This window comes from Megalops cyprinoides, chromosome 6, assembly GCF_013368585.1.
Source record: "Megalops cyprinoides isolate fMegCyp1 chromosome 6, fMegCyp1.pri, whole genome shotgun sequence".
In the NCBI taxonomy this organism is placed as follows: domain Eukaryota; kingdom Metazoa; phylum Chordata; class Actinopteri; order Elopiformes; family Megalopidae; genus Megalops; species Megalops cyprinoides.
Genome location: NC_050588.1, coordinates 7026896 through 7039890, shown reverse-complemented (window position 1 = coordinate 7039890; position 12995 = coordinate 7026896). Strand labels below are relative to the sequence as shown.

Sequence of the window (12995 nt, the reverse complement as noted above, 5' to 3'; positions counted from 1 at the left end):
AAAGCACTACTATGTCACAATTTTACCACAGACGTTCTATTGAGACCAGATATTCATCTACTACGTTCTTTCCATCCTCCACAGGGTTCCAATTGGTATGTGTGTCCCTATGCTGACCGTAGAAAAACTGTTTTCTACCACACCTCTTTAAGAATATTTATGTCAAGCCAGCAATTCAGAGCACTTGTAGCTTCAACAAAGACAGAGACAGCAATTTCAAAGTGACATGTACCAATCTGACTGTCTGGTCCATGTGTAACGAATTAGCGATTCTACTCTTTCTCGTAATCCGAAAATCAGCAGGCCCGTTGTCACTTGTGCAGCAGTAACGGGAGGAACGGCCAGGCCAAAACGACATGTGGAGAGGGAGGGAGGGGAACAGGATTCCAGGAGTCACTCCGCAGATATGAGGGCACTGGGTTTGGCTCTTTGCTCCTGGACAAACATCAGTAGCCTCTTCCAAGTGCGTACCATCTGCAACGGAAATGATTCTCGGTCGTGGCCTTCCTCCCAAAGAACATTTGAAGCGTTTTAACTCTCACCTCCGAGATATCTCCACGCACGCATTGCATTACCATGGCATTACCAACAGCTGTATGTCTGAGACTGCAGAATAGGTGAAAAGGCTAAGCAATGTGGTAATACTTCCTGGAAGGAAATTAAGGGCTGAAGTATCTGTATTTTTTTTAAAGAAAAAAAACAGACAACATTAACTTTGATTAGGAATCTAAACTATGATTCAAGCCTGAATGATACCCCTAAACAATACATATACTAAAATATTTGAATAACTGACATGACACATGGATATTGAAGAAAATATGAGGTGTTTTTTTAAATAATGTGAGTTGCTCTGCCAGCTTTAATGGCTGCGGTGCACTTTGAAGGGTCCACATTTATATAATACAGCACACAGTGTGCATCACATTCCTTTGCTTTACAAAGGCAAAATGGGTGGTGCTCTCTGAAGTTCACACTACCAATCTTCTGACTGAAATTTGTCCAAAACTGGGGTGGATGGAAGGGGGCATGAATTCATGGATAGATCATATAGTGGGACAAGTTAGGTCTGCCCTCCATCTCTAAAATAGTTCTCAACGTTATCCCAGCAAGTGGACATACTATTTGAAAACTTGCCATGGTTCTTCCCTAACTGTGAAGTGAGAGCTACACTGTTTTTGTTAGTTACAGAGCATTTTTGTAGAGAAAGTCATTCATAAAGCTGGAATTCTTTTTTTTTTCTTATAAAAATAAACTTGAAAGAAGAATAATTCTATGTGGGTCTCATAAATACATCAGGTCTGTATTTATATGCATTAGAAGGCATGCTAAATATACTCTGTACACATTGATTATTTCTCAAGACAAGATGCTAAGAAGATCTTCTCACCACATCAAGGCAGTTAAGCCATGCCAAAATTCTTGAACAGATTTATTAATTACAAGAGAAAATACTGCGATGACTACAGACAAGCCAATCTGCCCTTAATGTTCTCTTGAAGATAGACTGGAGGATGTTTATGTTTCCCTTGAAGATTATGTAGAGAGAAGATTGCTGGGGCTCTGGCAGTTTTACAGAATGACACTGCTGTACCCTGTGAAGGTTGTTTCAACTGCTTATGGGAACCATGTAATGGATCCAGACTTTTCTCATTCTAGAAGATGATGCTGTGAAAGACCACTAACAAGGGGTGTTTCTGAGAATCTGCGCTTGTCAGTGACTAGTCTATGCTTTGGTGTGTGGTCAATATGGAATCACTTTTTCAGATTGATTTTGATGGCCTGTTTTTAACGATAAAATCCTGGCTAGTACATAGTGGCCACAAACCAGTACCTGCAGTTTTCCTTGTACAAGCCTTTGCAATCCTCTAAGGCAACCAGGTAATTAAAAAACCTGTTAAGTAGTTCTAACCATCGTTAAGGTCTCTCCCTGGCTTTGAAGCATGCACTTAGAATGTTTTTGATTAGAGTCAGGTCACTAATGAGACACAAAACTTCTCAAGTCCCTCACTAACTTCTTGACAAACTCCTGTCCCTCCAATCACCATTCTTAATTGTACTACTACTATTTTTAAGACTGAAAAGGGGAGGAAAAAAGAGAGTACAGAAGCCTAAAACTATTGTAACTGTAACCTTTTAAATCCCTAATTCCAGGCAGGCTGGAATGGCAGGTTTTGTCTGTGCCTGCCAGAGAGCTACTGTCTCCTGTCTTTGTCCAGCATTGAGAACTGTTTCATGGTTCTGCTCTGACAACAACGGAGCAGCCACAGGGTTAACTTCAAACATGTAGTTCACTGGGTCATCACATTGCTTGCCTGCACATTTCCTTGCCTGTTACATGTGTCCCTCCTACCCCCATGTCAAAAAAAAAAACACAACATGCATGAACTCCAGGCATGAAAAGGCATTCTTCTGCCTTATCTCTATCTTCTAAAGTTTGAATCAGATTGTCTTTGTTTAGTATTGTATATATCCTAGCTTAATGAAAGTATAATTTTACTTGAGCTTTGCAGGTTTCTCATATTTAAGGAAAAGGGTGTTATGTTGAAGTGGGGTATTTGTTGGAACGCTACTCTAAAGCAGGTCCTAGCAAAACTGGAGCAGAACCCCACAGCAGCAAGGCTGTTCAATCCTGGGGCTTTCCAGCGGATGAGGAGTGATGGTGCTGGTTCTGGTGTAAACACAAGCAGTGACCCGACTGGCTAAAAGGCACCATGGCCACAGAGCCTGTGTGTGATCGGCCAAAACCAGCAACTCGTCGGTGATCTCAGATCAGTTTTGCTAAGACACTCCATGTGTACTGCTACCTCCTCATCCTATCCAATAAAAGCCAGTAACAACTCTCTCTATTGACTTAAAGTGGATATAAAGTATTTCTGCACATCCAGTTGTTTCCCTGGGAGATGTGCACATGATGAGGAACACTCATGAAAAACAGCCAATTCAGGAGAAAGAAGTTGTTTGACAGTGCAGGAGATGTCTCAGTCAGGTTCTTGTAGTACAACACCGAGATGTACCAATTTCCCCTTTAAAAGGAGCCAAGAAAACACTTAAAACAAGTAAACTCCCCAACTAATACAAACATATGTGTCTGTTGTGACCATTTCATCACATATTTGCCACATATTTGCCATAAACACACAATGTGTGTACTTAAGGTTGTATGCCTTATATACATGTATCAGTATATATTAAATTCCTTAAGTTATCCTCAAATCCTATCTGTGTGCAAATCAGAGTTTTTGCTATTGCACCCCATTCCTGTCTTGTTAGTAAGCAAGGTAGGGCTTAACTGATGGTGAAATAAACATTACTAAAGAAATAAATAAATATATGAAAATCTTTCCTTAACTGTTTTTAACAAGTAAGCTTTGTTCTTTTTACAGTAAAATTGTTGCAAACTTCCAGCCTAACACAGCTGCCAGCGCCTGGACAACTCAGTATGTACATGGTGATGAAAAACAGAGAATTTAACATTTTTTGAGCAAACCTTTTTACAGTTTTTACCATGGGAAACTGAAATCTCTGGTATTCAGATTGCAATGTTACAGAGTTCACAACAGTAAGCTACAGTACATGCATGCCTTTTATTTTAATTGTTGAAAAAGGAAGGCAGCAGGATTGGGGTACAATGACAAAACCTTGCAGCCTTCAAATGAACCTACAAGGTTCCCAAAAGAAGTTATTGCGCAAAATGTGTGCCTCAAGGCTGTCACGTCAAACAGCATACATTCAATCAGAGAGGTAAGGTGACACGACACGTGTAGAAAGACTTACAGTGTACGCTTTTTACAGTGTGTGAGTTCAAGGGAGCAACAGTGCATTGTGGGGATTCACCCTTGTCCTGGGCTTTTACATGGAGCATCTCTCCACGGCACCCGACCTCATATGTCAGACTCATATAGCTTTGCAGGTCAGCTGACAAGAGTCACGGCTGAGGTGACAGAGCATGCTGTGGAGTGACAGGGAGCACACAGGAGCGACACAGAGAGAGATCAGAGGAGCTAGAAAATAAAAAATGGAAAAAGGCAGAAAAAAAAGAAGAGAAACTCAAAAACCTTGTGCGATGTTTCCCTGTGCAGAAAGCAGAACCCAGCTATGCAGTTGGGTCTCTGTTTATAAAAATAACTACCAAATTATACCACGCTCCCAAAGAAGGCATGGTTTTGGTTGGACTTGAGGAATGCGATGAGCAGCCCAGCACAATTAGATAGGACTTTCTGTATTTTCCAAAGCGTGCATAAAGGAATTAACTGCATGCTACTTTTGAATAAGGAGGTGTGCAATTTGGACAAAAAGAATATCCAGCAAAGACAAAGCATGTTTTTCATTGCAGCAACGGAAATGATCACTTGGTCTTTCCTCTTAAGATGCAGTAAGAACTTAAGTGATGTATTTGTTTTTTTAGATTACAGCTTTGATGGACTCTCACCTGAAGTGTTGGGGTGAATACTGGAAGCTTTTGGGACATTCTGGAAAAACATAAGGAAACGCTTGGAAATCTCAGTGTAGCCAACGCTGCTGGAAAGTAACTGCAGTGTACTGTGTTATATAATATTGTATAGTATAACATCAGAATTTTAAAAAATAATATCCAACAACCTGTGTCATATTTGAGAGAGCTCTCTCTGGCATGCAAGTAATGCTGTTCTGAGCTCTTCAGGGAAGGAGAGGTCTGGAATCAGCTCAATGAAAAACATATAGGCTTTTTCCACGGGGAGATTTTGGGTTTGTTAGAAGTTCTCTGTGACCGGGGTAAGGGGCCAAGCAAGACTCCGTCAAAAGATCTCCTTTCTTTTCCATTCAAGGAGGCCAGATCTGCCTTCTGTCGGGGACAGTGGCATTTTCTTTCATATCTTGTGTGTCTCACAATCCCTCTGTTTACCGAAGAGGCAGTGAAGTGGGAGAATGGAGAGGGGAGCAATGCAAGGGAAAGAGAGAGGGATGAAAAGATGGCAGAAGCCAGGAGGAGGTGGGGATGGGTTGGCAGGGGGACAATAGCTTGGACCTGACTCTGAGCTGCTGCAATGGAAATTGGACTGGGTACCTCTAGTGGTCAACCAGCTTCATCTGATCTCAGTTATGTGATGAATAAGGTATCCTGCCATTTTCTCCCCCTGTCTACACATTGAGGTTGATATTGGAGGATGCCCATAAACAATTTTTTTACACTCTTGCGGTTTCAGTTCATTCAAAGTCCTACCGCGGTTTGTCTTCTTTCTTTTTTCTTTGGTGCTACTTTTAATTTACCTTCTACTGTGTTCACCACTTTTCTGTCCGGTACCTTTTAATTTACCTTCTACTGTGTTCATCTGTATGACCATCTCTGTGTCTTCAAAGAAGAGCAGTCAAAAATGCAAAAATTGACATTTGCTGATGTATTTGTGTGCTTGAATACATACAGGTACTCACACATTCCAACACTTTTTAAACAATGAAATCATCACTAAGCATAAATAAAACACTGAACCACTCGCAGGTACATGATCTCGATAGGTGTGAGAGGTTAGCAAGTTAGCTAGTTAGCAAACTAAATAGCAGACAATCATACAGAGTTTACTGTCTTAATTTTTCATTAGTTAGCTAATGAATGGCAGAGCTGGGTCATAGCTAGAGAACTGAAACAGCTGTGTATTAAAACAGGACCTTGTGAGTAAACTTGCAGTGATCAGAGATGGTTAGAAAACCTCTTATATTTTCCTGGTTACCATAATGAAAAGCTCTGACTACTGAAGGCTGGCTGGAGCCTTCAGCTGGAGGAAGAAAATCAAGGATTAGGGTCCCAGTACATATTGGGATTGCTCAATGCTGAATGTGAATATATATGATACAAATAAGAAAATATCTAACCACAAAAATCTAATTTTCAGAGTTCTTTCAGTGCAGATGTAATGTAGGGTGTCAAGTTCCGCATGGTTTTTACATTATATTGTTCAGATTTATGAAGATTGCTCTCATCCCACTGTTTACAGAAGAGGCAGTGGAGTGGGGCACAGGAGAGAGATTGGAGAAGGGAGTGTAAAGAAAAAGATGGTGGGAAACAGGAGCAGGAGGGGAGGGATTGGTGGGTGACTCAGCTCCTGCGGTGAAAATTGTACTTACGAAGATGAAGAGCTTTTAAGGAAAAGTCAGGCCAATTCCTGATCCAACTACACTCACCCACGATGGACCTGAATTAGCTCACTGGACCAACGGTAAAGTGTGAATGGTGAGGAGACCTGGACTGTGGTTCCCCCTGTGCCTTTGCCTGTTTCTGTAAAACAGGCACTGTGGAAAAGGCATTGTCTGAAAGCACGTTTGCATTGGCGCCCATCGTTGATAAGCAATAATCCAAGTTGACAGGCTTTCAAACTGACATCACTCCTTACAATTCTCCTATGCAACAGCCAACTCCCTAACCTTTCATTATTTCGTTTGCTGTAATTTAGGTGAAGTGGTTATGTGAACAATTTACAGTAGGACTCCTGGGATATAATTATTCAAACAGATTTTGTTGACAAATTGATGAACAACATTTCCTATACATCTTACCATGTTCCTTTGAGGTGCTGATCTTTGCCTTTGATTGGCATATAAATAACATTCCTCTTTTTCCATAGACCACAACCCCGTTTGCCAACCATCTGTCTTACTTTTAGATGTCTCCACTGTACAGATTTATGCATGCATGAAATCACCATGACCCAATGCAGAATTTGAGCAAAGCAAAATGACCTTGGAGATTTAACTACAAGCATGATGACAGAAACAAAAAAACTGCTCTTACAGTACATAAGATGTGACTGAAGGTAATGCTGTCTTGTGCTGTCTGTACAAGGCTGTGAACTTAAATGCATGACAAAGTGAGGGCACCAAGGAATTTTACCCTTGAGTAAGATGCTTTGCCTTGATTGCCATAATTAAACAAGTGAGAGGTGGAAAACGCACATAAATTATAATAAGAGTCAACGGGAATTCCCCACAAAGTTTACCGTTGTGTCTCTCTGTCTGTCTCAGGGGATCCACTATCCATTAAACCCTCCAAAAAAGCTGCTAACTGAAAATTTGCAGAGCCAGACAAATTGCCATGGAGACAGCCGTTTCAAGGGGCCATGTCACTAATGCTACCGTCCTGAGAGAGAGGGGAGAGAGGGAGTGAGGAGGGAGTGAGGAGGGAGTGAGGAGGGAGGGAGGGAGGGAGACAAAAAATGTGAAGGAAAAAAAAAGTAAAGACGCAAACATTTTGGTTTAAACCAACCAGGGGTGTTTAATCTTCCCACACTCCCAAGCACCAGTAAACGAAACGTCTTCATTTTGCGGTACAGCCAGCCAAGCAATTACCCAGTGTCAGCCTTCTGACCTGCCACTTTGGCGACTGCCCCTGGTTCACTCTGTCTCCTAAACACCTCTGAGATATGTCTCCCACACAGGGAAGTCAGTTGAAATCTCTCATTTTGAATGGGTGGACAGAAGCAATTCAACTACTATTAGAATCCTTAACACAGACAGCTTAAAACATCCTGCACCATAACCTGAGGTGTCTAGATACATTACTCTGCAAGAGGTCAAAGCATGACTTGGGGCAAAGCATCAAAAGACTGGAATGTTGTCTAAGTAAAGATCTCTCCCATTAGAGAGTACTTAATGTATTATGAATGTTCACAAAGAAAAAGAAAATCATCTGTAAGAATGCAAAAAATCTGGCCTCGGACCTCTCCTTTGGAGGTGCAACGACTGACTGATTTCTTTTCTTGAAAAGGAGCTGAGTCAGAGGGCCATGGTGTGCTGTAAGCACTTGCTGTAAGCACAGTAATATTCTTTTAGTCCTCTGCCTTGTTGCATCTTGAAGAGCATCTGTCCTTCTCGAGAAAATGACCGCCCACAGCCTTGACCACAGGAAGGAAGGAGAAGCCACTCTGGTGGCCCTCCTTCAGACAGTGTTGTCACAGAGGTGATGATACAGATGCAATGTCTCTGTGCACATCGTTGGCCATGGAGCAGTGAACACGAAGGAAAAAAACCCATAGGAATTGGATGTGCTTCCTTACTACACTTCATCTCAGTCAAAAGGCTGACAAGTGACTGAACCATGGCCTTGACTGCAAGAGGATGTATAAAGAAGAAGAGTTCAGTATAACAATTCAGTTTTACTGTCATGATTTGCATTTTGTAAAAGAAAAAGGTTGGGGGGGGGGGGGGGGGGGGGCTAGGCACTTAAGTGGCACAATTTGGAGAAGCACAGTAGCAAACGCCATGCCATATGCCATTCAGTGTTTAATTAGCCAAGCATCCATCCATGAACAAAAACAACATTGTTGTGGTGCATGACCCTCAGCGTAAACAGCTGTAAAATCATTCGAAAAAAACTTGATCCATCTCGATGAGCAACTCCTCAACCTCCTTTAACTCTCTTCCCTTGTGTTTTTTTTTTTGTTTTTTTTTTTTTTTGTGGTCAGACTCCTCCCTCCCCTTCCTCCGAGGTTGATGGTAACCACAGGGCGGGTCCAGACTCAGTGCGCTCGGGTGGAATCTGTATGCACGCCTTGGCTATAATTTGGTGACTTCGGTCCCTAAAAAAGGAACTCGCTGGCTGGCCGTCGGCTGCTGCTCCGCTTGGATGTGGCGGCTACCAGAAAACACTGGCGAGAAAGAATCCAGGTCTAGTTTTACGTTTATTTATAGCGGCCCCCCGGCCCTCGTCCTCTGCTCTGCCCTCTCGGTCTTCTTCTTCTCTTCTGTCTCTGATGCTCTAAAAAGCCCAAGATGTGACTCTACTCGTTTTCAATATCTTGCGTAAAATGAGGAACAGATTTTTCGAGAAACCACAGCCTTGACACTCCATAAACTGGGTCCCAACCCTACGGTGGCGCCTGATCCCTTTCAGATGCAAGCCCCTAATCCCTCGCGTTGCCCGTCACCCACGGCGACGCTCCAGGCATGCTTTCATGCTCTGACGTCCTTTGGCTCGTCCACGACATTCCGGCCTGAAAACTTGGGTCTGCATTTCATTATTACAGCGAAAACTCGAAACATTAAGTGAAACTCTGGGATTAGGGCTGGGGGATAAAGGTTTTTATTTAATCTGGCCCTCCCTCTGCATTTTGAGATTTTCAAAAGTGTCTTTTGCGTTGAAGTGGTGGAACCTTACAATGATACAGTAGTATCGCAGCCTGTTCCATTCACAGTTTACCTTAATAAACAATAATTTCCACACATTTTAGCTGCACGGTTTAAAAGGCATGGTTGTATTTCTGCATGTGAGTTCCTTAACATAACATGCAAAAACATATAAGAGGAGAGCCTGACAACATAAACAGGAGAACACCAAAAAAAAAAAAAAACAAAACAAAAAAAAACATAAAAGCTTAATCCCAGCACACAACCTTGATTTTATTGTGTTTCATACTGTTTTGCCTAATTCTTGATTTTTGAAACTTAAAGTTTAAAATTGATCAATCTTAACTTTGCAGCCTCCTTCAAACGCACCCCTCCTTGCTGCATGTTAACTGTTGTATCTGTTGTAGTCAGGCAGGGGTGACAACCTTCATTCAAGTCCATCCTGCCTAGGTTGTTGTATGCGCACATAAAATTGCAGAAATAACCAATGACTTCATGCAAACACAAATGATAACTGCTCTAACAGCTACAGTAAAATAACACAGATAAAGGTAAAAATGGAGGTATATCACTCTTTCACTGAGCCAATTAATGGTCATCTTAGCAAAGACATCACCTCTGGACAAATGGACAACCCAAAAACAAACCCTTTCATAATGGGAGTCACATAAATTTGTGAACCAAGGGAGTTTATATCTAAGAAAACTTCATAATAGCTGTTATGTATGTTAATGTTACTGTATGCTTGTGCTCGAAACTGTTGAACATTAGATAACAAGCTTAAGACACCAGAGGGCCTGGGTGAGAGGTTTGAGGCTCAGGGCTCGTAACCCACAGGTGGTCAGTTCCATTTCCAGATGGACCACTTACGTTGCAACCTTGGGGAAGGTACTCAGCCTGAATTTCTATTGTAAATATCCTGCTGTATAAACAGGTAACAAATAAGAACTGTAAACTACAGTATGTAGGTGGCTCTGGATGGGAGCATAAGTTAAGCAAATGCCATGTAACCTGCATAAAACAGCACAGCCCCACAGAATGAATAAATGGTCTATGACTCAAAGTCTTTAAGGTTCTTTCACTTGTCGTTTCAGCGATTAACTGATTCCTTGGGCCTGAGCTGAGCATAACATCATATTTGAACAGGCTGCACAACTTCTATTCAAAGAAAGAGTTAAATGACAGTAGCTGCAGCTCAAGGGGGTTTGTAACAGACCACAGGACTCAGACACTGTAAAAGGTAGCCTGAGATGACTAGCATGCATGACAGTAATTACACCTACAAAATGTAGGTGCCAGCACAGGCTTGTTGATTATGAAGGCAGACATCAAAGAAACCCCAGCTGCATTCTGTTTTTGCTGAGTGAATTGATTATTGTTGATCTCCCCTCAGTTTTCACTAGGAAACAACTTTTTAGGTATTCGATCAATTAAGCACATTATAATAATGATTTTCCTGACTTAAAATTAGTGTGTCACATGCAATCTACGCAGCCAGAGAACTGTAAATTACAAATCAATTGTACAGGTCAGGACAAAACGTAATCTTTCCAGTAAATTAAGGACAAACGACTTTCTCAATTCCCCCAATTCATTCCCAAATTAAGTCTTCTGTAGTGCCACCTGTTGCCATATTAAGTTATTGCAACCAAACTTAATTATTCCAATCATCCCTGTGAGTGTCTGCCTGTCGTACATGCACTGTAGCAAGTAGCAAGCTGTGGAATAGACTAAGAGAAAAGAGACTCCACTGCTGTAACACAGCTATAAAGGGAAACTACTGTATGCGTACGATACTTGTTTGGGACGGGACAGGTGCAGACATACGTAATCAAATACGCCACACAAGTTTGACAGAAAAGTTAATGTCACGTATAAAAACTGTAAATAAAATGCAGGTCTCATGTATTGAAACATTAGGGTTTTAAAATTACATAATGCAAGACTTGTTTCGGAGACAAGCAAAAAAGTAACACGGCAAGCATAACATTAGCCATTCAGTAACTGAAATGACTCTACACAGAGGATTATCATAAAACGACCACCGAAAGACAACCAAATCCAAGTAACCACACGTGAAGAGAAAAAAACCTGTACCATTGTGTGGCTCCTGTGTTTTATGAGTGAATATTAGCAACACAGCTATCCCAAAACATGCATTTATTTGACGGTACGTAGACACTTAGAACTTCAAAGACAATGCATGTATTTGTTTTGTTACATAATCCCAACCCCACAACTATTTTAAAAATAGAACAAAATCAGCAAGCACCATCCTACCTTTAGTCTAAATCACGAATTTCCCCCAAGAAGTCTTTTGTCTTTTATATGAAGTATTTTAAATGTTGTTTTTCAAGTTTAAATACAACTTTATTACTTATGTAAATCTGCGTAATGTTTATATTGCTTCTTGATGTTTCTAGTTTTCCCAAGCGCAGTCTGTTCCTCGAGCCCGTGTCTGCCTGCAGAGTCGGAGCACTAAACTTGTCCAACAGACCACGGAAATAACATGGGGGGGATTCTAAAGTCATGCCCAAAATTGTTAAACCAACCTCCTTTCCTCAAGATGCTCGCTTAGTTAAAGTGCGCACACTAGAGAGAGAGAGAGAGAGAGCGAGAGAGAGAATGAATGAATAAATTGGAGACTTATGATATATTGCATAGCAAGGAGATAATGTCGCACGTCAAATTGGCAATTGAGTGTAGATCAATAGTTTCTCATGCCTTCGTTGATTACTTTTATTGTCATGTTTCCTCTTCTCTTCTTGGATTGTGCCTTCGGAGGATCCTCGTCTTGTCTGTGAAACGGGGACATCTGGTGTTATTGCCTTCGCCGAGGTACAAAACTAGACCACATCATTCAGTTGTTCATTACTGTATATAGAATGTTAAGCGGTGTTAATGCGCTCCGTCAAATTAATATTTCAAGTTAAATTTATTATATTCTGAAATGAAAAAAACGATTTGAGCTGTGAAGTGTTTCGATGGGCATAGTATATTAAATTTAAAATATGCAATTGAATTATAATTAGAACGAAGCATTGGTTTGAAAACATCCTGACGACATAATTTATACTACATTTTTGTAATATACGCAATATGTTTATCACTAGACAATCTGCTGGTCTCATCACTGGATTCAAGTTCAACATAACACTGGATTCACTTATATATTACAAGCCAAATAAAATGAAAAAAGTCATAACAAACATACTGCTCTCTTGTGGTGGGTGTAACGTTTTTCAATAATTTTTCAACAATTTTACATTGTTTACTGAAACTGTAAACGTCATCGGAATTTAAAAAAAAAAGATGTCCAAAACTTTTGAATCTGGAAACCTATACCAAACGAAATCCAAAAAAACTTGACTGGAACCTGTTACGTCGTTCCATTTTTAATTATTTATTTAATATTTTAATGAAAACGTTTTTTATTTGTTACGCTGTTTATTTATTTATTTATTTTTTTTTTGTTTTCTACAATATTGCATTGTGCTTACTCTTTTTTCTTTGGTCTTTTGCAATTAAAGACACTCACACGTGTGTGCGCGCGCGCAGTACTTGCGCAATATACAAAGCAGATGACTATGCCCCGTCACTTTATTTCAACATCAAGTTGTGCATGAGTCTTTGAAGACAGCAGGTGATAGACATGAACTAAATCACACCTTGGTTGGACAATGAAGTGAACTACCTTAGGGGAAAAGTCGGATTCCAGAAATGCATTCTATATCAGGGTGTCGGAGAGATATTACCGCATTGGACTTCCGAAAACATAGTTATGCGTGCAGGTAAAAACCTACAGCCCAAGGAAAAAAAAGGAAATTCCTTCCCCTCAGACAAAAAAGGCATAGATGGCATTAAGAGCCTATCTGATAGTGGAAATAAATAAAAATTAA

At 40.7% G+C, this 12995-nt stretch overlaps 1 protein-coding gene across 1 annotated transcript in view; it reads right to left on the bottom strand.

Moving 5' to 3' along the window:
- The window catches only part of bgnb (biglycan b), a 38360-nt gene extending 26776 nt beyond the window's left edge, over positions 1-11584 (bottom strand). The window contains exon 1 of the mRNA XM_036531094.1: positions 11377-11584. The gene's annotated coding sequence lies outside the window, so the exon portion shown is untranslated. The remainder of the gene's footprint in view (positions 1-11376) is intronic.
- Between the last annotated feature and the right edge of the window lie 1411 nt (positions 11585-12995).